Genomic DNA, 26,069 nt, shown 5'->3' on the forward strand with positions numbered 1-26,069 from the left:
CCTGTTTGAATGGGCCATCACCTTGGTAAATCTTTTTCAACCCAAGCCAATGGTTGTTTCGGTCATTGTGGGAGAGGGTGCTATTGTTAGTGATTGGAGAGGGGTAGGAAGAATGGGAGTAATGTGTAAAGTCTCTATGATAGAATACTCAGTGAGTGGTTAGTATGGAGGAGAAGGGACAAGAGGGAGAACATGAAGAGAGGATAGGAAAAGATGAAAAAAAAAAAAAAGGATGTCAGGGGTAAGGAAAAAAATGAAACAGGAGAGGAGGCTAAGGAAATTAAAATTTCAAAAGAATGGAAAAAGGAGGTTTAAGTATTAGATTTTTTTTAATAATTAAATATTACATATACATCTATATTCATATAGAAATCTTAATTGTCCAAGTTTCTTTTTTTATGGGGGGGAAGTGGGTTGTTTCTCTGAGTTTAATGATTACACTGGGTGCTTCAGTCTGATTTCTAATGAGAGTTCTCCCATTTTAAGATTGATAGGTTGGGCTGTGTGGCATTTGATGGTGCCCTTCTCTATTAGACAGCATTCTTTTTTGGGAGGGGGGGGTTCACTCAGGGTTTTTAATCTCAGGCTCTTCTTGGAGTTCAGCAGTCATGGTCAGCTTGTTTGATTAGCCACGTTCTCTAAAGAAGTTCCTAGAGGAGCTGATGTGTTAGCAATGGCTGGTCCCTTCTAACCCGCAGGCCAACCACAGGAGCTGGAATTGAGCTGTTTGATGGGTCACTTTTCTTTAGGAAGCTTGTTAGTTTCAGCTTACTATCAGAGTTTTCAAGGTGGTAGAATGTGGTTTTTTTTTACTGAGGATGTGACTGGGCCACACCTCACTCCCACAGGGAATGGCAGTGGAGTTGTGGATGATGTAATGTGACCTACACATCATTTTACCTGAGTTTGGGACTCTTGGTATCTAATAAGTCATGCTTGGCCTGTACATTGGTAGGAGAAACCCAGGGACCTCACCTTGATTAATAAGTGTCAGCAGGCTTTTCATTTATTTGGCTTGCTCTTTAATCTGCTCATGTTTATACAGTTGCCTGCTACAATGTGCCAGTTTATTTGGTTGAGGTGAGGTCTAGCAATATTTTGCTCAGGGTGTCCTTGAACTGTGATCTTCCCAACATCTGCGTTTTGGTTAGGTGAAAGGTGTGAGCCCATGGACTGGACTTGTTTTTGAGGAGACTTTTGCCCTGTAGGCTGGCCTGGAACTTGGGATCCTCATGCCTCAGAGCCTCTGAAGAACTGGGATTATAGGTGTGCTCCATCACACCTGGCTGTAAGTGTACTTCTTATTCTGAGTTGTGTGGAGATTACTAGAAGACATGGTTAAACCTGTTTTAGAAGCAGTTAACTCATGTAATAAATATTTCTTGAGTGCCATACAGCAGTCATTATTTTACTTTTCTGTTAATAGATAGTCATTGTGGCCCTAGAGTTCTATGGTAGTAAATCCTTTCTCTAGAATGCAACACTTTTGTGACTCATATATTTTACATGCTAGGTGTTTTTGCATTATGTAAATGACCAGGTAATAGTCCCCGCTCTTTAACTTTATTTACAATGAATTTTATGATGATACATCTTTTTTATCTCCTTCAATAAATCTAGGATCTGCTTTACCTTACTGTGGCAAGCGAGGGTTCTTACAGAATTTAGCATATAGTTTTTCATACTAAAGATAGGGACAGGATTTTAAAATTTAATGGAGGTTAGAAACATTACTTCTTTAATTTTCAAAAATTATATAGAGTATATTAGGTGTAAGATATATGTAAGGCACAGACTTCTTCTAAGTCATAAGTTGAAATAGTATATATCTTGCTTTTTAACTTGTTTTTTTCTGTTAACATTACATACTTCCCAGCTGTGTTGTGTTACCAGCCATTTGAGGCACCCAGTCTTGAAAAGACTGCATATTATTTTATAATGAGAGTGTTCTATAAATTAACTGCGTTCTTACAGTTTCTTGGTGTTTGATACAGATACCTATTGCAATTAATGGTCCTTGAGAAGACATCTTTGTGCCGGAAGAAATACTGTCAAGGATTGGAATTCTAGAATTAAAAGGTAAAAGATAAACATGTTTACCTGTTTATAGTTTTTATAGTATCTGATAAATTGTTCTTCTCAAAGCCTACTGACTGCTTTATTACTATCAATTCTGTATGAGTGCCTGTTTTCCTAAGTCTTGCCAGTGTAGTTGCTTGCAGTCTGTTTAATTTTCATTTATTTCATTGATGAGTAAAACAGATGGCATTTGTCTTTAATTGGTACCGATACTATTCATTATCTTTGTAAATTACTTGTGTATGTGTTTTACTCATTTTCTGTCAGATTATTTGTATCCTGTCAATACACAGGGTGGCCTTTCTTTGTGAAGGACAAAAAGAAGATGTAGAATTTTGTCCCTAATAGTTTGTTGAGGCAGCTATGTAGCTAAGGCTGGCCTTGAACTCACTCTGTAACCCAGACCACCCTGGATGTTTTGATCCTCTTGCCTCAGCTTCCCCAGTGATGAGCTTGCAGGGATAAGAGGGATTGCTAGTGCAGACCAGCACAGCTAGCTCTAATTTTAAATATTTTCATTTCCTTTATTGAGTGTTAGAGAAACAGAATATCTGGAGCGTAGTATAATAACCCATCAGGAGAGAGAGGCTAGATGGATCAGCTTCAAGTTATATGCACGTTTGGCAAGAGCAGCATAGATGACGGAGGCTGTATTCTTAGACTCAGAGGTGTAAAATGTTGAATTATCCTGTTACTCATCATGTTTACTTTGAACACTTAATTTCTATACTTTTCACAGCCTCTCCTTGTCATTAATAAGTATTTGGGGGAGGTTAATCTGAGGTGATAGGACTAGCCTGCTGCTCAACAAAATTTAGTTGATTATTTATATTGGTATGGACTCAAAATTTCCTGTCTTACTTAATGGATTTTAATAAATAACTATCATTCCTGATTATGGGAGGCTCTTGAAGTTGGCTCTGAATCCTTTTCACACATCCCCATGCTTCTCTGAGAAGTTCTTTCTTTTTTTGAAAATTCATTTTTACTTTCTCTGCCTTAGTTGTGGAATCAGCCACTTCTTCAAAGAGCCCCAATTCCTCTTGGTGAAAAGTAGTTTTTAGGAGCAATGTTCTCTGCTCATTTTTACTGGAGTTTTGCTGTTTTCTAGTGAGTGTATATGTAAGTACTCACATACCCGCACATATTTGTAGTTCTGTTTCTATATTCATTTATGTTGAAAATTATACTACCAGTTCTTGTCTGTCATCCAGGGTTCATTCTACTTTTCCTCCTCTGTATATCCTACAGCAGCGAGTAACTTGGTTCTCATTATCCTTAATTTACTTCTTTAATTGATTAACTCTCCTCCCCTACACACTGTATGGGCCACCTCCATTGTATATGCTCTTCTTATCCTGCTTCCACTTCTGCTCCCAAACAAACACTCCTCAGAATGCCTGGAAGCTCTTGCTTACCCGTGTCAGGTGTAATGTCTTCCTTCTTGGTTCTGACTGATATTCTGCACTTGCCACCTTCCCATAGAAGCGCTTTTCACTTAGGGTCTCAGTCTTCTCAGGCTCCAAGAAATTGAGATTGATTTCTTCTCATCACTTTCAGCCCTGCTGTAAATTCCCTTCTTCCTCTCAATCTCCAGTAACCTTGCACCTTGTCTCTTTCCTAAAACTATACCCTGTTCATCTCACTCTGGCTTTGAGACCCTGAGGTGCTGTCTGTCCTCCATAAACCTTCACACAAGCGGATACTTAATTTACTCTTATCAGGCTCTGACATCCAACTCCAGGCTACTAAGATGTTTGTTCCTCTCTACCTCACATACAAATGCCTGCTCCTTCCAGCTTCACCTTTTAGCTTTTTGGTTGAACTGCTCAGGAAGGGTAGAAGAAAAGGAAACAACCGATTTCCTTTTTTTTTTTTTTTTTTAATGCTCCATCATTTTCCCTGTGAAGATTTTGCAGTAGATTCTATTTTGTTGTTCTTGAGACAGGATCTCACTGTGTAGTCCAAGCTGACCTTTGAACTAGGGATTCTCCTGCCTCAGCATTCTGGGTAATGGGATGATAGGCATGACCCACCAAGCCTGAGTAAGATAGTTATTTCTTATTAGATTTAAGAGTAAAGTAATCACATTGTAAGAATGTTTGTAAATGCCACAATATACCCCCAGCCAGCACAACAATAAAGGAAAGAAACAGAGAGGAAAAACAAGTACTCAGAAAAGAAAGGCAGCTTTCGGTATTTCCAAGTCTAAGAAAGCTAAGTATGAGCTTATAAGATTATTAAAAAGAGTAGAGTAATCATGTAAACCTAAGTAACTTAACCTTAGTCACTACTCACATTAAAATGATGAAACCAGGACATTACAAATACCCATTCTGTTACATTTTATTTTGAAATTGAGTTTATTTAGTTGCATTTTTACCTTTTTTCTTTCAAGGAAACAACTTGATGTAATAAAGCTCATTTATTCAATAAATTCCCCCCCCATGGTTCCTCTTGTAATTTTATGAATTGCTCATTCTATACTTAACCATTGGCATATTTTAGCTCTTCAGATGCTGAACTAGAAAAACATCCAGTAATGGATCAAAGGAAGCCTGACAACATTGTCCCCAAATCACTCAATTCCAGTGTTGGGTGGCTCCTTGTTGGTAAGTAGAATATGTTCTCTTGTACTTTGTTGTATATTTCATATGGATTAACAACTGTGAGATTTTAAGCAGTGATTTACCAAACTTGGAATGCTTTTAATGGCATTTATTTATTTTTAGGAAAGACTTTAATGTATCTGTTTCTTGAATATTGACTCTGGAGACTGCTCCGGAATGCTCTTTACATTTTCTTAATCACCTCCTTATTTGACTTCGGAAAGATGGGAAGAGAAAAAAACATGGCAGTTCGGTTACTTTTCTTGTTTCAGATCACCTTCCCACTCCAACCCCAGCATACACACGAACAGTTTTGTTTTCTTAAAAATGTAATGAATTGTCATGATAAGTTTATTTTTACATTAAATAGAATGAAATAGTTCAAAATACAGTATTGTAGAGAGGGGAGAGGGAGGGAGGTGCAAAGAGTGAATGATTGAATATGAAAGGGAAGAAGAAATACAATAGTAATACTGGGGAAAGAAGATAGTACTTCGCTAGTATTTTTGTACACTATTATTTTTTGTAACAAAAATAATAGTAAAGTTTATTAGGAAAGAAATTTAGTATAACAGGATAAATGTGAGGTGAAATGGGTAAAAAAGAAGAGAAACATTTCCTGTCCCCATGCAGGAAGTGGGAGTAGAGACTCATCATAGGCTCTCATTGTATAGAAAGTGTTAATGAATGAATGGTGTTTGATCTGAATTTTGGCAGAGGAACTTGAAATGTGCAGAGGAAAATGGGACAGGTAAGAAAGGAAAAAGAGTAGCAGTACTTCCTGAACATCTCTGTGTAGTAGATACCATATAAAGACATTTTGTGTATATGTTGTCACAAGGCTCAGCGAGAGGCTAGGCTTTATTTTTTTCCTCTTAGCATGTTGCACAGTTGAGGCCCACAGTAAAATAAGCTGCAAATGTGATTTTCTTCTGAGTTCAGGACACAGTAGTATACAGGGGAGAAGTAATATGGGTACAGGTGAAGTGTACACACCAGGAATATGATGCTTTATGATTTGCAGAAGAAAAACTTTGAAGAAGTTTTATTTCACTACACTGGGATGACTTCCTTCATCAGGCATGGATCTGCTCTAAGGTGAGGTGGGGACGGTGGGGATCTCCTGGAGTGTAGCATGGAGGTGCTGGGAGCAAAGAGGAGGAGAGGATTGGACAATGTCCAGGGAGTGTAGGGGACCTTGGAAAGAATGAGTGGTGCAATTTTGAAAACTTAGGGGAGACCTACGCATTGGGGGAGGAGGGCAGGGCTGAGCAGGTTCCTTGGCTGGTGGGTTCCAGTGAGCTGAGGCAGGTGCCCTGGCCCTGCTCTGTGAAGTGCTGTGTTTGTGCACAGCAGACAGAGGCAGTTTTGGGCAAAGGATCCCACCAAGCCTCCCTCCCTGCCTCCTGGGCTGGCCCTGGCTGCTGAGGGAGGGCGGGTGGGGGTGGGGCAGGGGAGTGGATGGCAGGTGGAGGGAGGTGGGCCCTGCAGAGCTGGGGTGGGGGGGGGTGTGTGTGTGGAGGGGGGTCGGAGCTGGGCTCCAGGTCCCTGCAGGCCACCCAAGCCTGGGGGACTCCTGGAGAAATGCAGAGAAGAGGAGGGCTCCTGGTGCTCTTGCTCTGGGAGAGAGGCAGAGGGTCCTTCTGGGCAGGCCAAGTCTGGTGTTTGGGACGTTTACCGACCCCCGCCCACCCCCCCCCCCCCCGCCGTGCGCCGTGCAGCTGGGCTCTGGGCAGCGCTTGAAGCTGTCTTCTGACAGGCTTGTCTTTTTTAGGCTGCGTGCCGGCCTCCTGCGGGAGTCCCCCCTGGGGCCTTTGCCGCCCTGAGTGGCCAGGCATCGCGGGCGCGCAAGCGCGCGCACACGGAGGACCCGAGAACCGACCAGCCTCGCGCGGGTGAGTGAGCAAGGGGACCCGGCCGGATGGGCTGCAGCAGCCAGGGCTTGGGGCCTCGGCGCTGTGGAGTGGGCCACTGGTGGGGGGAGGACGTTCGGGCAGCAGCTCGGTGCGGCAGCGCCACCGCCGCTGGGAGACCCGTGCTGGCGGGAAGGCGCCTGCACCCGCCTGGGCGGTGGCGCAGCTCCCTAGCGGCCGGCCCCGGACGGGGGGGGCGGCGGCGGCGGCTAGGCAGGCGCTTCAAGGCGGCGGCTTGCCTCAGGCCAGGGGTTTGTGTCAAGTCCCCCCGTATTCGGTATTCGGAAGCCTGTCAACCTCCAGGTGAGTTTCCTCTCCTAGCTTGCTTGTTTGTCTGCTTGCTGGCTTTCCTGGCTTGCCTTGGCTTGGCTTGTGATGGGTGCCTGGGCTCCCTGGGCTCTTGTTCCAAAGGGCAGGAGGCTTTGGTCTTGTTCGCCTTGCTCTGTAGTCTGTCCATGTTTCTAAGGGGCTTGGCAAGCTGGGGGAATGGTGAAACTGGCTTGACTTTGCTTCCTGGCACACTTGTGCCTTTGGATGAGATGTGTTGGTTTGTGTGAGGGGCAGAGAAATGGGTTTGCGATCAGGGCCAGGCATTTTGTAGCTTGGCTGTGTATTCTTGCAGGGGAAGCCCTTAGACCTTTTAGGGTCGTGTTAATTTCTCCCGGACAACCTTCTTTCTTTCTTTATGCGTTTGGGTCTTTGTGTATTTCTGTAACTCGGTACGTAGTTGTAAACATGTCTGTTTTTGTTTTGATTGCTATGTCTCTGAAGTATAGTTTGAAGTTGGGTATTGTGATCTCTAGTGTTGGCTCTTAATGGTCTTTTGGGCTTTCAAATGAACTTTTTGTGATTTTTCATTCTCTCTGATGAATGTCTTTTGAATTTTGATGCGGATTGCGTTGAACATGTAGATTGCTTTTGGTAATGTAGCCGTTTCACACTATTGACTCTGCCAGTCATGAGCATAGGAGACCTTTCTATCAGTTTTAGCTGACTTTGATTTTTTTCAGTGGTTTATAGTTTTCACTTCACTTCCTTTGTTAAGTTTATTTTGGAAGCTATCATAAATGGAATTGTTTTCCTGTATTCTTTCTCCGTCTGCTCTTGGTTGGTATATACAAAGGCCAGTGATTTTTGTGAATTGATTTTGTGTCCTTCTACATTTCTGAAGGTGGAGTTTTTTTTGGCCGAGTTTTCTGGTCTAAGATCATGTGATCTGCAAATAGGATAGTTTCATCCTTCTTTTCGTACTCGAATTTCTTTCACTTCTTCTTCCTATCTTACTGCTGTAGCTAGAAATTACAAGGCTATGTTGGACATTAATGGAGAAAGTGGAACCCTTGTCTTGTTCCTGACTTTAGAAGAAATTGTTTGAATTTTTCCTCCACTTAGTATGACGTTGACTGTAGGCTTGTTATATATAGCCTTTATTGTATGACTCACTTTCCTTCTGTTCCTAGTTTCATCAACAGTTTTGTCATGAAAGAATGTTGAATTTGTTGAAGGGTTTTTTCTGCATTTATTGAGATCATGTTTTTTTCTTTGTTTTTATTAAAATGCTAGATTACGTTTAGTGATTTGCATATATTGAAGCATCCCTGTATCCCTGGGATGAAACTGACTTGGTCATGATAATATGACCTTTTGATACGTTATCGAATTCAGTTCACCAGTATTTTATAGAGGATTTCTGCATCTAATTTCATAAAGTGATTGGCCTATAATTCATTTCTTTTTGTGCCTTTGTCCAGTTTGGGGATGAGGGTAATATTGGCTTCATAGAATGCCATTGGCACCATTCCTGCCCTTTCTGTTTCTTGGCAAAGATTGAGGAGTGTTGGTATTATTTCTTTAAACGTCTGGTAGAATTCAGCAGTGAATCCTGGATATTTCTTTTTGGGAGCCTCTATTGCTCCTTCAATTTCATTGCTTGTTACAGATACATTTAGGTGATTTGTGTCCTCTTGGTTCAATTTTGGCTGATTATACACATCTAGAAATTTGACCAGTCTTTTATTTTCCAATTTATTTGAATATAGGTTTTCAAAATACTCCAAAACGAGTCACTGGATTTTCTTGGTGCTTGTTGTGCTTTCCCCTTTTTCACTTCTAATTTTATTAATTTGGGTCTTTTCCCTCATTTTAGTCAGATTTGCTAGGGGTTTATCAATGTTGTTTATCATAGGAAACAACTAGATTTTTCTTTCAGCCGTTTTTTTGTTCTCTATTTCGTCAATTTTGGCCCTTATTTTTATTGATCCTCTCTTTCTAGTTGTGGGTTTAGTTTGTTGTTTTTCTAGAAGTTTGAGATACAGCGTTAGGTCATTTATTTGAGATTTGCGTTTTTAATATATGCATTCATGACTGTGAACCTTCTCCCTTAGCACACTGAGTTTGCTGTGTCCTATAGGCTCTGGTAGATTGTGCTTTCATTTTCTTTTCTTTTGTTGTGCTTTCACTTTCATTAAATTCCAGGAGCATTTGATTTGCTGGCTCATTTCTTCAATGATCCACTGATCATGGAGCAGTGTGTTGTTCAGTGTCCGGGTGGTTGAATATATTCTGTTTTTTTGTTTTTTCTTGTGAGTTCAGATTATTTTGTTACGGTCAGACATTTAAATTTTTTATTCCTTAGGACTTGCTTTGTGAGCTAAAATACTTATTTTGGAGAACGTTCCATGGGTTGTTGAGAAGAATGTACCTTGTTGCTGTTGCAGAATTGAATACTTTGTACACCTCTGTCAGGTCCATTTGCTCTGTGGTGTCAATGACTTCTAAAGTTTTTATATTGCCTTTTGTCTGAATGACCTATGTATTGGTGTGAGAAGAGTATTGAAGTCTTCCACTATCACTGTGCAGAGTGCCCGTGATATCAGGTATAGTTGTGTATGTTAAATGAAGTTGGGTACACTGACTTTGGGTGCATTCAAGTAAACAATTGTTACTTCATGTTGATGTATTGCTCTTTATTAGCATGAAGTTTCTACTTTGTGTTGTTTTCTGACTAACTTAAGCTTGAAGTCTACTTTATTTGTTATAAGTATAGCTATTCCTGCCTGTTTGAATGGGCCATCACCTTGGTAAATCTTTTTCAACCCAAGCCAATGGTTGTTTCGGTCATTGTGGGAGAGGGTGCTATTGTTAGTGATTGGAGAGGGGTAGGAAGAATGGGAGTAATGTGTAAAGTCTCTATGATAGAATACTCAGTGAGTGGTTAGTATGGAGGAGAAGGGACAAGAGGGAGAACATGAAGAGAGGATAGGAAAAGATGAAAAAAAAAAAAAAGGATGTCAGGGGTAAGGAAAAAAATGAAACAGGAGAGGAGGCTAAGGAAATTAAAATTTCAAAAGAATGGAAAAAGGAGGTTTAAGTATTAGATTTTTTTTAATAATTAAATATTACATATACATCTATATTCATATAGAAATCTTAATTGTCCAAGTTTCTTTTTTTATGGGGGGGAAGTGGGTTGTTTCTCTGAGTTTAATGATTACACTGGGTGCTTCAGTCTGATTTCTAATGAGAGTTCTCCCATTTTAAGATTGATAGGTTGGGCTGTGTGGCATTTGATGGTGCCCTTCTCTATTAGACAGCATTCTTTTTTGGGAGGGGGGGTTCACTCAGGGTTTTTAATCTCAGGCTCTTCTTGGAGTTCAGCAGTCATGGTCAGCTTGTTTGATTAGCCACGTTCTCTAAAGAAGTTCCTAGAGGAGCTGATGTGTTAGCAATGGCTGGTCCCTTCTAACCCGCAGGCCAACCACAGGAGCTGGAATTGAGCTGTTTGATGGGTCACTTTTCTTTAGGAAGCTTGTTAGTTTCAGCTTACTATCAGAGTTTTCAAGGTGGTAGAATGTGGTTTTTTTTTACTGAGGATGTGACTGGGCCACACCTCACTCCCACAGGGAATGGCAGTGGAGTTGTGGATGATGTAATGTGACCTACACATCATTTTACCTGAGTTTGGGACTCTTGGTATCTAATAAGTCATGCTTGGCCTGTACATTGGTAGGAGAAACCCAGGGACCTCACCTTGATTAATAAGTGTCAGCAGGCTTTTCATTTATTTGGCTTGCTCTTTAATCTGCTCATGTTTATACAGTTGCCTGCTACAATGTGCCAGTTTATTTGGTTGAGGTGAGGTCTAGCAATATTTTGCTCAGGGTGTCCTTGAACTGTGATCTTCCCAACATCTGCGTTTTGGTTAGGTGAAAGGTGTGAGCCCATGGACTGGACTTGTTTTTGAGGAGACTTTTGCCCTGTAGGCTGGCCTGGAACTTGGGATCCTCATGCCTCAGAGCCTCTGAAGAACTGGGATTATAGGTGTGCTCCATCACACCTGGCTGTAAGTGTACTTTTTATTCTGAGTTGTGTGGAGATTACTAGAAGACATGGTTAAACCTGTTTTAGAAGCAGTTAACTCATGTAATAAATATTTCTTGAGTGCCATACAGCAGTCATTATTTTACTTTTCTGTTAATAGATAGTCATTGTGGCCCTAGAGTTCTATGGTAGTAAATCCTTTCTCTAGAATGCAACACTTTTGTGACTCATATATTTTACATGCTAGGTGTTTTTGCATTATGTAAATGACCAGGTAATAGTCCCCGCTCTTTAACTTTATTTACAATGAATTTTATGATGATACATCTTTTTTATCTCCTTCAATAAATCTAGGATCTGCTTTACCTTACTGTGGCAAGCGAGGGTTCTTACAGAATTTAGCATATAGTTTTTCATACTAAAGATAGGGACAGGATTTTAAAATTTAATGGAGGTTAGAAACATTACTTCTTTAATTTTCAAAAATTATATAGAGTATATTAGGTGTAAGATATATGTAAGGCACAGACTTCTTCTAAGTCATAAGTTGAAATAGTATATATCTTGCTTTTTAACTTGTTTTTTTCTGTTAACATTACATACTTCCCAGCTGTGTTGTGTTACCAGCCATTTGAGGCACCCAGTCTTGAAAAGACTGCATATTATTTTATAATGAGAGTGTTCTATAAATTAACTGCGTTCTTACAGTTTCTTGGTGTTTGATACAGATACCTATTGCAATTAATGGTCCTTGAGAAGACATCTTTGTGCCGGAAGAAATACTGTCAAGGATTGGAATTCTAGAATTAAAAGGTAAAAGATAAACATGTTTACCTGTTTATAGTTTTTATAGTATCTGATAAATTGTTCTTCTCAAAGCCTACTGACTGCTTTATTACTATCAATTCTGTATGAGTGCCTGTTTTCCTAAGTCTTGCCAGTGTAGTTGCTTGCAGTCTGTTTAATTTTCATTTATTTCATTGATGAGTAAAACAGATGGCATTTGTCTTTAATTGGTACCGATACTATTCATTATCTTTGTAAATTACTTGTGTATGTGTTTTACTCATTTTCTGTCAGATTATTTGTATCCTGTCAATACACAGGGTGGCCTTTCTTTGTGAAGGACAAAAAGAAGATGTAGAATTTTGTCCCTAATAGTTTGTTGAGGCAGCTATGTAGCTAAGGCTGGCCTTGAACTCACTCTGTAACCCAGACCACCCTGGATGTTTTGATCCTCTTGCCTCAGCTTCCCCAGTGATGAGCTTGCAGGGATAAGAGGGATTGCTAGTGCAGACCAGCACAGCTAGCTCTAATTTTAAATATTTTCATTTCCTTTATTGAGTGTTAGAGAAACAGAATATCTGGAGCGTAGTATAATAACCCATCAGGAGAGAGAGGCTAGATGGATCAGCTTCAAGTTATATGCACGTTTGGCAAGAGCAGCATAGATGACGGAGGCTGTATTCTTAGACTCAGAGGTGTAAAATGTTGAATTATCCTGTTACTCATCATGTTTACTTTGAACACTTAATTTCTATACTTTTCACAGCCTCTCCTTGTCATTAATAAGTATTTGGGGGAGGTTAATCTGAGGTGATAGGACTAGCCTGCTGCTCAACAAAATTTAGTTGATTATTTATATTGGTATGGACTCAAAATTTCCTGTCTTACTTAATGGATTTTAATAAATAACTATCATTCCTGATTATGGGAGGCTCTTGAAGTTGGCTCTGAATCCTTTTCACACATCCCCATGCTTCTCTGAGAAGTTCTTTCTTTTTTTGAAAATTCATTTTTACTTTCTCTGCCTTAGTTGTGGAATCAGCCACTTCTTCAAAGAGCCCCAATTCCTCTTGGTGAAAAGTAGTTTTTAGGAGCAATGTTCTCTGCTCATTTTTACTGGAGTTTTGCTGTTTTCTAGTGAGTGTATATGTAAGTACTCACATACCCGCACATATTTGTAGTTCTGTTTCTATATTCATTTATGTTGAAAATTATACTACCAGTTCTTGTCTGTCATCCAGGGTTCATTCTACTTTTCCTCCTCTGTATATCCTACAGCAGCGAGTAACTTGGTTCTCATTATCCTTAATTTACTTCTTTAATTGATTAACTCTCCTCCCCTACACACTGTATGGGCCACCTCCATTGTATATGCTCTTCTTATCCTGCTTCCACTTCTGCTCCCAAACAAACACTCCTCAGAATGCCTGGAAGCTCTTGCTTACCCGTGTCAGGTGTAATGTCTTCCTTCTTGGTTCTGACTGATATTCTGCACTTGCCACCTTCCCATAGAAGCGCTTTTCACTTAGGGTCTCAGTCTTCTCAGGCTCCAAGAAATTGAGATTGATTTCTTCTCATCACTTTCAGCCCTGCTGTAAATTCCCTTCTTCCTCTCAATCTCCAGTACCTTGCACCTTGTCTCTTTCCTAAAACTATACCCTGTTCATCTCACTCTGGCTTTGAGACCCTGAGGTGCTGTCTGTCCTCCATAAACCTTCACACAAGCGGATACTTAATTTACTCTTATCAGGCTCTGACATCCAACTCCAGGCTACTAAGATGTTTGTTCCTCTCTACCTCACATACAAATGCCTGCTCCTTCCAGCTTCACCTTTTAGCTTTTTGGTTGAACTGCTCAGGAAGGGTAGAAGAAAAGGAAACAACCGATTTCCTTTTTTTTTTTTTTTTTTTTAATGCTCCATCATTTTCCCTGTGAAGATTTTGCAGTAGATTCTATTTTGTTGTTCTTGAGACAGGATCTCACTGTGTAGTCCAAGCTGACCTTTGAACTAGGGATTCTCCTGCCTCAGCATTCTGGGTAATGGGATGATAGGCATGACCCACCAAGCCTGAGTAAGATAGTTATTTCTTATTAGATTTAAGAGTAAAGTAATCACATTGTAAGAATGTTTGTAAATGCCACAATATACCCCCAGCCAGCACAACAATAAAGGAAAGAAACAGAGAGGAAAAACAAGTACTCAGAAAAGAAAGGCAGCTTTCGGTATTTCCAAGTCTAAGAAAGCTAAGTATGAGCTTATAAGATTATTAAAAAGAGTAGAGTAATCATGTAAACCTAAGTAACTTAACCTTAGTCACTACTCACATTAAAATGATGAAACCAGGACATTACAAATACCCATTCTGTTACATTTTATTTTGAAATTGAGTTTATTTAGTTGCATTTTTACCTTTTTTCTTTCAAGGAAACAACTTGATGTAATAAAGCTCATTTATTCAATAAATTCCCCCCCCATGGTTCCTCTTGTAATTTTATGAATTGCTCATTCTATACTTAACCATTGGCATATTTTAGCTCTTCAGATGCTGAACTAGAAAAACATCCAGTAATGGATCAAAGGAAGCCTGACAACATTGTCCCCAAATCACTCAATTCCAGTGTTGGGTGGCTCCTTGTTGGTAAGTAGAATATGTTCTCTTGTACTTTGTTGTATATTTCATATGGATTAACAACTGTGAGATTTTAAGCAGTGATTTACCAAACTTGGAATGCTTTTAATGGCATTTATTTATTTTTAGGAAAGACTTTAATGTATCTGTTTCTTGAATATTGACTCTGGAGACTGCTCCGGAATGCTCTTTACATTTTCTTAATCACCTCCTTATTTGACTTCGGAAAGATGGGAAGAGAAAAAAACATGGCAGTTCGGTTACTTTTCTTGTTTCAGATCACCTTCCCACTCCAACCCCAGCATACACACGAACAGTTTTGTTTTCTTAAAAATGTAATGAATTGTCATGATAAGTTTATTTTTACATTAAATAGAATGAAATAGTTCAAAATACAGTATTGTAGAGAGGGGAGAGGGAGGGAGGTGCAAAGAGTGAATGATTGAATATGAAAGGGAAGAAGAAATACAATAGTAATACTGGGGAAAGAAGATAGTACTTCGCTAGTATTTTTGTACACTATTATTTTTTGTAACAAAAATAATAGTAAAGTTTATTAGGAAAGAAATTTAGTATAACAGGATAAATGTGAGGTGAAATGGGTAAAAAAGAAGAGAAACATTTCCTGTCCCCATGCAGGAAGTGGGAGTAGAGACTCATCATAGGCTCTCATTGTATAGAAAGTGTTAATGAATGAATGGTGTTTGATCTGAATTTTGGCAGAGGAACTTGAAATGTGCAGAGGAAAATGGGACAGGTAAGAAAGGAAAAAGAGTAGCAGTACTTCCTGAACATCTCTGTGTAGTAGATACCATATAAAGACATTTTGTGTATATGTTGTCACAAGGCTCAGCGAGAGGCTAGGCTTTATTTTTTTCCTCTTAGCATGTTGCACAGTTGAGGCCCACAGTAAAATAAGCTGCAAATGTGATTTTCTTCTGAGTTCAGGACACAGTAGTATACAGGGGAGAAGTAATATGGGTACAGGTGAAGTGTACACACCAGGAATATGATGCTTTATGATTTGCAGAAGAAAAACTTTGAAGAAGTTTTATTTCACTACACTGGGATGACTTCCTTCATCAGGCATGGATCTGCTCTAAGGTGAGGTGGGGACGGTGGGGATCTCCTGGAGTGTAGCATGGAGGTGCTGGGAGCAAAGAGGAGGAGAGGATTGGACAATGTCCAGGGAGTGTAGGGGACCTTGGAAAGAATGAGTGGTGCAATTTTGAAAACTTAGGGGAGACCTACGCATTGGGGGAGGAGGGCAGGGCTGAGCAGGTTCCTTGGCTGGTGGGTTCCAGTGAGCTGAGGCAGGTGCCCTGGCCCTGCTCTGTGAAGTGCTGTGTTTGTGCACAGCAGACAGAGGCAGTTTTGGGCAAAGGATCCCACCAAGCCTCCCTCCCTGCCTCCTGGGCTGGCCCTGGCTGCTGAGGGAGGGCGGGTGGGGGTGGGGCAGGGGAGTGGATGGCAGGTGGAGGGAGGTGGGCCCTGCAGAGCTGGGGTGGGGGGGGGTGTGTGTGTGGAGGGGGGTCGGAGCTGGGCTCCAGGTCCCTGCAGGCCACCCAAGCCTGGGGGACTCCTGGAGAAATGCAGAGAAGAGGAGGGCTCCTGGTGCTCTTGCTCTGGGAGAGAGGCAGAGGGTCCTTCTGGGCAGGCCAAGTCTGGTGTTTGGGACGTTTACCGACCCCCGCCCACCCCCCCCTCGCCGTGCGCCGTGCAGCTGGGCTCTGGGCAGCGCTTGAAGCTGTCTTCTGACAGGCTTGTCTTTTTTAGGCTGCGTGCCGGCCTCCTGCGGGAGTCCCCCCTGGGGCCTTTGCCACCCTGAGCGGCCAGGCATCGCGGGCGCGCAGGCGCGCGCACACGGAGGACCCGAGAACCGACCAGCCTCGCGCGGGTGAGTGAGCAAGGGGACCCGGCCGGATGGGCTGCAGCAGCCAGGGCTTGGGGCCTCGGCGCTGTGGAGTGGGCCACTGGTGGGGGGAGGACGTTCGGGCAGCAGCTCGGTGCGGCAGCGCCACCGCCGCTGGGAGACCCGTGCTGGCGGGAAGGCGCCTGCACCCGCCTGGGCGGTGGCGCAGCTCCCTAGCGGCCGGCCCCGGACGGGGGGGGCGGCGGCGGCGGCTAGGCAGGCGCTTCAAGGCGGCGGCTTGCCTCAGGCCAGGGGTTTGTGTCAAGTCCCCCCGTATTCGGTATTCGGAAGCCTGTCAACCTCCAGGTGAGTTTCCTCTCCTAGCTTGCTTGTTTGTCTGCTTGCTGGCTTTCCTGGCTTGCCTTGGCTTGGCTTGTGATGGGTGCCTGGGCTCCCTGGGCTCTTGTTCCAAAGGGCAGGAGGCTTTGGTCTTGTTCGCCTTGCTCTGTAGTCTGTCCATGTTTCTAAGGGGCTTGGCAAGCTGGGGGAATGGTGAAACTGGCTTGACTTTGCTTCCTGGCACACTTGTGCCTTTGGATGAGATGTGTTGGTTTGTGTGAGGGGCAGAGAAATGGGTTTGCGATCAGGGCCAGGCATTTTGTAGCTTGGCTGTGTATTCTTGCAGGGGAAGCCCTTAGACCTTTTAGGGTCGTGTTAATTTCTCCCGGACAACCTTCTTTCTTTCTTTATGCGTTTGGGTCTTTGTGTATTTCTGTAACTCGGTACGTAGTTGTAAACATGTCTGTTTTTGTTTTGATTGCTATGTCTCTGAAGTATAGTTTGAAGTTGGGTATTGTGATCTCTAGTGTTGGCTCTTAATGGTCTTTTGGGCTTTCAAATGAACTTTTTGTGATTTTTCATTCTCTCTGATGAATGTCTTTTGAATTTTGATGCGGATTGCGTTGAACATGTAGATTGCTTTTGGTAATGTAGCCGTTTCACACTATTGACTCTGCCAGTCATGAGCATAGGAGACCTTTCTATCAGTTTTAGCTGACTTTGATTTTTTTCAGTGGTTTATAGTTTTCACTTCACTTCCTTTGTTAAGTTTATTTTGGAAGCTATCATAAATGGAATTGTTTTCCTGTATTCTTTCTCCGTCTGCTCTTGGTTGGTATATACAAAGGCCAGTGATTTTTGTGAATTGATTTTGTGTCCTTCTACATTTCTGAAGGTGGAGTTTTTTTTGGCCGAGTTTTCTGGTCTAAGATCATGTGATCTGCAAATAGGATAGTTTCATCCTTCTTTTCGTACTCGAATTTCTTTCACTTCTTCTTCCTATCTTACTGCTGTAGCTAGAAATTACAAGGCTATGTTGGACATTAATGGAGAAAGTGGAACCCTTGTCTTGTTCCTGACTTTAGAAGAAATTGTTTGAATTTTTCCTCCACTTAGTATGACGTTGACTGTAGGCTTGTTATATATAGCCTTTATTGTATGACTCACTTTCCTTCTGTTCCTAGTTTCATCAACAGTTTTGTCATGAAAGAATGTTGAATTTGTTGAAGGGTTTTTTCTGCATTTATTGAGATCATGTTTTTTTCTTTGTTTTTATTAAAATGCTAGATTACGTTTAGTGATTTGCATATATTGAAGCATCCCTGTATCCCTGGGATGAAACTGACTTGGTCATGATAATATGACCTTTTGATACGTTATCGAATTCAGTTCACCAGTATTTTATAGAGGATTTCTGCATCTAATTTCATAAAGTGATTGGCCTATAATTCATTTCTTTTTGTGCCTTTGTCCAGTTTGGGGATGAGGGTAATATTGGCTTCATAGAATGCCATTGGCACCATTCCTGCCCTTTCTGTTTCTTGGCAAAGATTGAGGAGTGTTGGTATTATTTCTTTAAACGTCTGGTAGAATTCAGCAGTGAATCCTGGATATTTCTTTTTGGGAGCCTCTATTGCTCCTTCAATTTCATTGCTTGTTACAGATACATTTAGGTGATTTGTGTCCTCTTGGTTCAATTTTGGCTGATTATACACATCTAGAAATTTGACCAGTCTTTTATTTTCCAATTTATTTGAATATAGGTTTTCAAAATACTCCAAAACAAGTCACTGGATTTTCTTGGTGCTTGTTGTGCTTTCCCCTTTTTCACTTCTAATTTTATTAATTTGGGTCTTTTCCCTCATTTTAGTCAGATTTGCTAGGGGTTTATCAATGTTGTTTATCATAGGAAACAACTAGATTTTTCTTTCAGCCGTTTTTTTGTTCTCTATTTCGTCAATTTTGGCCCTTATTTTTATTGATCCTCTCTTTCTAGTTGTGGGTTTAGTTTGTTGTTTTTCTAGAAGTTTGAGATACAGCGTTAGGTCATTTATTTGAGATTTGCGTTTTTAATATATGCATTCATGACTGTGAACCTTCTCCCTTAGCACACTGAGTTTGCTGTGTCCTATAGGCTCTGGTAGATTGTGCTTTCATTTTCTTTTCTTTTGTTGTGCTTTCACTTTCATTAAATTCCAGGAGCATTTGATTTGCTGGCTCATTTCTTCAATGATCCACTGATCATGGAGCAGTGTGTTGTTCAGTGTCCGGGTGGTTGAATATATTCTGTTTTTTTGTTTTTTCTTGTGAGTTCAGATTATTTTGTTACGGTCAGACATTTAAATTTTTTATTCCTTAGGACTTGCTTTGTGAGCTAAAATACTTATTTTGGAGAACGTTCCATGGGTTGTTGAGAAGAATGTACCTTGTTGCTGTTGCAGAATTGAATACTTTGTACACCTCTGTCAGGTCCATTTGCTCTGTGGTGTCAATGACTTCTAAAGTTTTTATATTGCCTTTTGTCTGAATGACCTATGTATTGGTGTGAGAAGAGTATTGAAGTCTTCCACTATCACTGTGCAGAGTGCCCGTGATATCAGGTATAGTTGTGTATGTTAAATGAAGTTGGGTACACTGACTTTGGGTGCATTCAAGTAAACAATTGTTACTTCATGTTGATGTATTGCTCTTTATTAGCATGAAGTTTCTACTTTGTGTTGTTTTCTGACTAACTTAAGCTTGAAGTCTACTTTATTTGTTATAAGTATAGCTATTCCTGCCTGTTTGAATGGGCCATCACCTTGGTAAATCTTTTTCAACCCAAGCCAATGGTTGTTTCGGTCATTGTGGGAGAGGGTGCTATTGTTAGTGATTGGAGAGGGGTAGGAAGAATGGGAGTAATGTGTAAAGTCTCTATGATAGAATACTCAGTGAGTGGTTAGTATGGAGGAGAAGGGACAAGAGGGAGAACATGAAGAGAGGATAGGAAAAGATGAAAAAAAAAAAAAAGGATGTCAGGGGTAAGGAAAAAAATGAAACAGGAGAGGAGGCTAAGGAAATTAAAATTTCAAAAGAATGGAAAAAGGAGGTTTAAGTATTAGATTTTTTTTAATAATTAAATATTACATATACATCTATATTCATATAGAAATCTTAATTGTCCAAGTTTCTTTTTTTATGGGGGGGAAGTGGGTTGTTTCTCTGAGTTTAATGATTACACTGGGTGCTTCAGTCTGATTTCTAATGAGAGTTCTCCCATTTTAAGATTGATAGGTTGGGCTGTGTGGCATTTGATGGTGCCCTTCTCTATTAGACAGCATTCTTTTTTGGGAGGGGGGGGTTCACTCAGGGTTTTTAATCTCAGGCTCTTCTTGGAGTTCAGCAGTCATGGTCAGCTTGTTTGATTAGCCACGTTCTCTAAAGAAGTTCCTAGAGGAGCTGATGTGTTAGCAATGGCTGGTCCCTTCTAACCCGCAGGCCAACCACAGGAGCTGGAATTGAGCTGTTTGATGGGTCACTTTTCTTTAGGAAGCTTGTTAGTTTCAGCTTACTATCAGAGTTTTCAAGGTGGTAGAATGTGGTTTTTTTTTACTGAGGATGTGACTGGGCCACACCTCACTCCCACAGGGAATGGCAGTGGAGTTGTGGATGATGTAATGTGACCTACACATCATTTTACCTGAGTTTGGGACTCTTGGTATCTAATAAGTCATGCTTGGCCTGTACATTGGTAGGAGAAACCCAGGGACCTCACCTTGATTAATAAGTGTCAGCAGGCTTTTCATTTATTTGGCTTGCTCTTTAATCTGCTCATGTTTATACAGTTGCCTGCTACAATGTGCCAGTTTATTTGGTTGAGGTGAGGTCTAGCAATATTTTGCTCAGGGTGTCCTTGAACTGTGATCTTCCCAACATCTGCGTTTTGGTTAGGTGAAAGGTGTGAGCCCATGGACTGGACTTGTTTTTGAGGAGACTTTTGCCCTGTAGGCTGGCCTGGAACTTGGGATCCTCATGCCTCAGAGCCTCTGAAGAACTGGGATTATAGGTGTGCTCCATCACACCTGGCTGTAAGTGTACTTCTTATTCTGAGTTGTGTGGAGATTACTAGAAGACATGGTTAAACCTGTTTTAGAAGCAGTTAACTCATGTAATAAATATTTCTTGAGTGCCATACAGCAGTCATTATTTTACTTTTCTGTTAATAGATAGTCATTGTGGCCCTAGAGTTCTATGGTAGTAAATCCTTTCTCTAGAATGCAACACTTTTGTGACTCATATATTTTACATGCTAGGTGTTTTTGCATTATGTAAATGACCAGGTAATAGTCCCCGCTCTTTAACTTTATTTACAATGAATTTTATGATGATACATCTTTTTTATCTCCTTCAATAAATCTAGGATCTGCTTTACCTTACTGTGGCAAGCGAGGGTTCTTACAGAATTTAGCATATAGTTTTTCATACTAAAGATAGGGACAGGATTTTAAAATTTAATGGAGGTTAGAAACATTACTTCTTTAATTTTCAAAAATTATATAGAGTATATTAGGTGTAAGATATATGTAAGGCACAGACTTCTTCTAAGTCATAAGTTGAAATAGTATATATCTTGCTTTTTAACTTGTTTTTTTCTGTTAACATTACATACTTCCCAGCTGTGTTGTGTTACCAGCCATTTGAGGCACCCAGTCTTGAAAAGACTGCATATTATTTTATAATGAGAGTGTTCTATAAATTAACTGCGTTCTTACAGTTTCTTGGTGTTTGATACAGATACCTATTGCAATTAATGGTCCTTGAGAAGACATCTTTGTGCCGGAAGAAATACTGTCAAGGATTGGAATTCTAGAATTAAAAGGTAAAAGATAAACATGTTTACCTGTTTATAGTTTTTATAGTATCTGATAAATTGTTCTTCTCAAAGCCTACTGACTGCTTTATTACTATCAATTCTGTATGAGTGCCTGTTTTCCTAAGTCTTGCCAGTGTAGTTGCTTGCAGTCTGTTTAATTTTCATTTATTTCATTGATGAGTAAAACAGATGGCATTTGTCTTTAATTGGTACCGATACTATTCATTATCTTTGTAAATTACTTGTGTATGTGTTTTACTCATTTTCTGTCAGATTATTTGTATCCTGTCAATACACAGGGTGGCCTTTCTTTGTGAAGGACAAAAAGAAGATGTAGAATTTTGTCCCTAATAGTTTGTTGAGGCAGCTATGTAGCTAAGGCTGGCCTTGAACTCACTCTGTAACCCAGACCACCCTGGATGTTTTGATCCTCTTGCCTCAGCTTCCCCAGTGATGAGCTTGCAGGGATAAGAGGGATTGCTAGTGCAGACCAGCACAGCTAGCTCTAATTTTAAATATTTTCATTTCCTTTATTGAGTGTTAGAGAAACAGAATATCTGGAGCGTAGTATAATAACCCATCAGGAGAGAGAGGCTAGATGGATCAGCTTCAAGTTATATGCACGTTTGGCAAGAGCAGCATAGATGACGGAGGCTGTATTCTTAGACTCAGAGGTGTAAAATGTTGAATTATCCTGTTACTCATCATGTTTACTTTGAACACTTAATTTCTATACTTTTCACAGCCTCTCCTTGTCATTAATAAGTATTTGGGGGAGGTTAATCTGAGGTGATAGGACTAGCCTGCTGCTCAACAAAATTTAGTTGATTATTTATATTGGTATGGACTCAAAATTTCCTGTCTTACTTAATGGATTTTAATAAATAACTATCATTCCTGATTATGGGAGGCTCTTGAAGTTGGCTCTGAATCCTTTTCACACATCCCCATGCTTCTCTGAGAAGTTCTTTCTTTTTTTGAAAATTCATTTTTACTTTCTCTGCCTTAGTTGTGGAATCAGCCACTTCTTCAAAGAGCCCCAATTCCTCTTGGTGAAAAGTAGTTTTTAGGAGCAATGTTCTCTGCTCATTTTTACTGGAGTTTTGCTGTTTTCTAGTGAGTGTATATGTAAGTACTCACATACCCGCACATATTTGTAGTTCTGTTTCTATATTCATTTATGTTGAAAATTATACTACCAGTTCTTGTCTGTCATCCAGGGTTCATTCTACTTTTCCTCCTCTGTATATCCTACAGCAGCGAGTAACTTGGTTCTCATTATCCTTAATTTACTTCTTTAATTGATTAACTCTCCTCCCCTACACACTGTATGGGCCACCTCCATTGTATATGCTCTTCTTATCCTGCTTCCACTTCTGCTCCCAAACAAACACTCCTCAGAATGCCTGGAAGCTCTTGCTTACCCGTGTCAGGTGTAATGTCTTCCTTCTTGGTTCTGACTGATATTCTGCACTTGCCACCTTCCCATAGAAGCGCTTTTCACTTAGGGTCTCAGTCTTCTCAGGCTCCAAGAAATTGAGATTGATTTCTTCTCATCACTTTCAGCCCTGCTGTAAATTCCCTTCTTCCTCTCAATCTCCAGTACCTTGCACCTTGTCTCTTTCCTAAAACTATACCCTGTTCATCTCACTCTGGCTTTGAGACCCTGAGGTGCTGTCTGTCCTCCATAAACCTTCACACAAGCGGATACTTAATTTACTCTTATCAGGCTCTGACATCCAACTCCAGGCTACTAAGATGTTTGTTCCTCTCTACCTCACATACAAATGCCTGCTCCTTCCAGCTTCACCTTTTAGCTTTTTGGTTGAACTGCTCAGGAAGGGTAGAAGAAAAGGAAACAACCGATTTCCTTTTTTTTTTTTTTTTTTTAATGCTCCATCATTTTCCCTGTGAAGATTTTGCAGTAGATTCTATTTTGTTGTTCTTGAGACAGGATCTCACTGTGTAGTCCAAGCTGACCTTTGAACTAGGGATTCTCCTGCCTCAGCATTCTGGGTAATGGGATGATAGGCATGACCCACCAAGCCTGAGTAAGATAGTTATTTCTTATTAGATTTAAGAGTAAAGTAATCACATTGTAAGAATGTTTGTAAATGCCACAATATACCCCCAGCCAGCACAACAATAAAGGAAAGAAACAGAGAGGAAAAACAAGTACTCAGAAAAGAAAGGCAGCTTTCGGTATTTCCAAGTCTAAGAAAGCTAAGTATGAGCTTATAAGATTATTAAAAAGAGTAGAGTAATCATGTAAACCTAAGTAACTTAACCTTAGTCACTACTCACATTAAAATGATGAAACCAGGACATTACAAATACCCATTCTGTTACATTTTATTTTGAAATTGAGTTTATTTAGTTGCATTTTTACCTTTTTTCTTTCAAGGAAACAACTTGATGTAATAAAGCTCATTTATTCAATAAATTCCCCCCCCATGGTTCCTCTTGTAATTTTATGAATTGCTCATTCTATACTTAACCATTGGCATATTTTAGCTCTTCAGATGCTGAACTAGAAAAACATCCAGTAATGGATCAAAGGAAGCCTGACAACATTGTCCCCAAATCACTCAATTCCAGTGTTGGGTGGCTCCTTGTTGGTAAGTAGAATATGTTCTCTTGTACTTTGTTGTATATTTCATATGGATTAACAACTGTGAGATTTTAAGCAGTGATTTACCAAACTTGGAATGCTTTTAATGGCATTTATTTATTTTTAGGAAAGACTTTAATGTATCTGTTTCTTGAATATTGACTCTGGAGACTGCTCCGGAATGCTCTTTACATTTTCTTAATCACCTCCTTATTTGACTTCGGAAAGATGGGAAGAGAAAAAAACATGGCAGTTCGGTTACTTTTCTTGTTTCAGATCACCTTCCCACTCCAACCCCAGCATACACACGAACAGTTTTGTTTTCTTAAAAATGTAATGAATTGTCATGATAAGTTTATTTTTACATTAAATAGAATGAAATAGTTCAAAATACAGTATTGTAGAGAGGGGAGAGGGAGGGAGGTGCAAAGAGTGAATGATTGAATATGAAAGGGAAGAAGAAATACAATAGTAATACTGGGGAAAGAAGATAGTACTTCGCTAGTATTTTTGTACACTATTATTTTTTGTAACAAAAATAATAGTAAAGTTTATTAGGAAAGAAATTTAGTATAACAGGATAAATGTGAGGTGAAATGGGTAAAAAAGAAGAGAAACATTTCCTGTCCCCATGCAGGAAGTGGGAGTAGAGACTCATCATAGGCTCTCATTGTATAGAAAGTGTTAATGAATGAATGGTGTTTGATCTGAATTTTGGCAGAGGAACTTGAAATGTGCAGAGGAAAATGGGACAGGTAAGAAAGGAAAAAGAGTAGCAGTACTTCCTGAACATCTCTGTGTAGTAGATACCATATAAAGACATTTTGTGTATATGTTGTCACAAGGCTCAGCGAGAGGCTAGGCTTTATTTTTTTCCTCTTAGCATGTTGCACAGTTGAGGCCCACAGTAAAATAAGCTGCAAATGTGATTTTCTTCTGAGTTCAGGACACAGTAGTATACAGGGGAGAAGTAATATGGGTACAGGTGAAGTGTACACACCAGGAATATGATGCTTTATGATTTGCAGAAGAAAAACTTTGAAGAAGTTTTATTTCACTACACTGGGATGACTTCCTTCATCAGGCATGGATCTGCTCTAAGGTGAGGTGGGGACGGTGGGGATCTCCTGGAGTGTAGCATGGAGGTGCTGGGAGCAAAGAGGAGGAGAGGATTGGACAATGTCCAGGGAGTGTAGGGGACCTTGGAAAGAATGAGTGGTGCAATTTTGAAAACTTAGGGGAGACCTACGCATTGGGGGAGGAGGGCAGGGCTGAGCAGGTTCCTTGGCTGGTGGGTTCCAGTGAGCTGAGGCAGGTGCCCTGGCCCTGCTCTGTGAAGTGCTGTGTTTGTGCACAGCAGACAGAGGCAGTTTTGGGCAAAGGATCCCACCAAGCCTCCCTCCCTGCCTCCTGGGCTGGCCCTGGCTGCTGAGGGAGGGCGGGTGGGGGTGGGGCAGGGGAGTGGATGGCAGGTGGAGGGAGGTGGGCCCTGCAGAGCTGGGGTGGGGGGGGGTGTGTGTGTGGAGGGGGGTCGGAGCTGGGCTCCAGGTCCCTGCAGGCCACCCAAGCCTGGGGGACTCCTGGAGAAATGCAGAGAAGAGGAGGGCTCCTGGTGCTCTTGCTCTGGGAGAGAGGCAGAGGGTCCTTCTGGGCAGGCCAAGTCTGGTGTTTGGGACGTTTACCGACCCCCGCCCACCCCCCCCCCCCCCGCCGTGCGCCGTGCAGCTGGGCTCTGGGCAGCGCTTGAAGCTGTCTTCTGACAGGCTTGTCTTTTTTAGGCTGCGTGCCGGCCTCCTGCGGGAGTCCCCCCTGGGGCCTTTGCCGCCCTGAGTGGCCAGGCATCGCGGGCGCGCAAGCGCGCGCACACGGAGGACCCGAGAACCGACCAGCCTCGCGCGGGTGAGTGAGCAAGGGGACCCGGCCGGATGGGCTGCAGCAGCCAGGGCTTGGGGCCTCGGCGCTGTGGAGTGGGCCACTGGTGGGGGGAGGACGTTCGGGCAGCAGCTCGGTGCGGCAGCGCCACCGCCGCTGGGAGACCCGTGCTGGCGGGAAGGCGCCTGCACCCGCCTGGGCGGTG

At 41.3% G+C, this 26,069-nt stretch overlaps 2 long non-coding RNA genes across 4 annotated transcripts; both read left to right on the top strand.

The window, feature by feature from the left end:
- Window positions 1-9: 9 nt before the first annotated feature.
- Window positions 10-6,111, top strand: LOC141420515 (uncharacterized). The gene is made up of 3 exons (XR_012445063.1): window positions 10-1,288; window positions 1,995-2,079; window positions 4,588-6,111. It is a non-coding gene; the product is annotated as an uncharacterized lncRNA (long non-coding RNA).
- Window positions 6,112-6,814: 703 nt separating this feature from the next.
- LOC141420514 (uncharacterized) lies at window positions 6,815-25,841 on the top strand. 3 transcript variants are annotated; one of them, XR_012445062.1, is made up of 10 exons: window positions 6,815-10,943; window positions 11,650-11,734; window positions 14,244-14,347; window positions 15,369-15,442; window positions 16,115-16,235; window positions 20,517-20,596; window positions 21,303-21,387; window positions 23,896-23,999; window positions 25,021-25,094; window positions 25,771-25,841. It is a non-coding gene; the product is annotated as an uncharacterized lncRNA (long non-coding RNA). The 3 variants fall into 3 exon arrangements; XR_012445061.1 differs by lacking the exon at window positions 25,771-25,841 and having other exon boundaries at window positions 25,021-25,419; XR_012445060.1 differs by lacking the exon at window positions 25,771-25,841 and having other exon boundaries at window positions 23,896-25,419.
- Window positions 25,842-26,069: the final 228 nt, after the last annotated feature.

Source organism: Castor canadensis, unplaced genomic scaffold (assembly GCF_047511655.1).
Source record: "Castor canadensis unplaced genomic scaffold, mCasCan1.hap1v2 HAP1_SCAFFOLD_313, whole genome shotgun sequence".
In the NCBI taxonomy this organism is placed as follows: domain Eukaryota; kingdom Metazoa; phylum Chordata; class Mammalia; order Rodentia; family Castoridae; genus Castor; species Castor canadensis.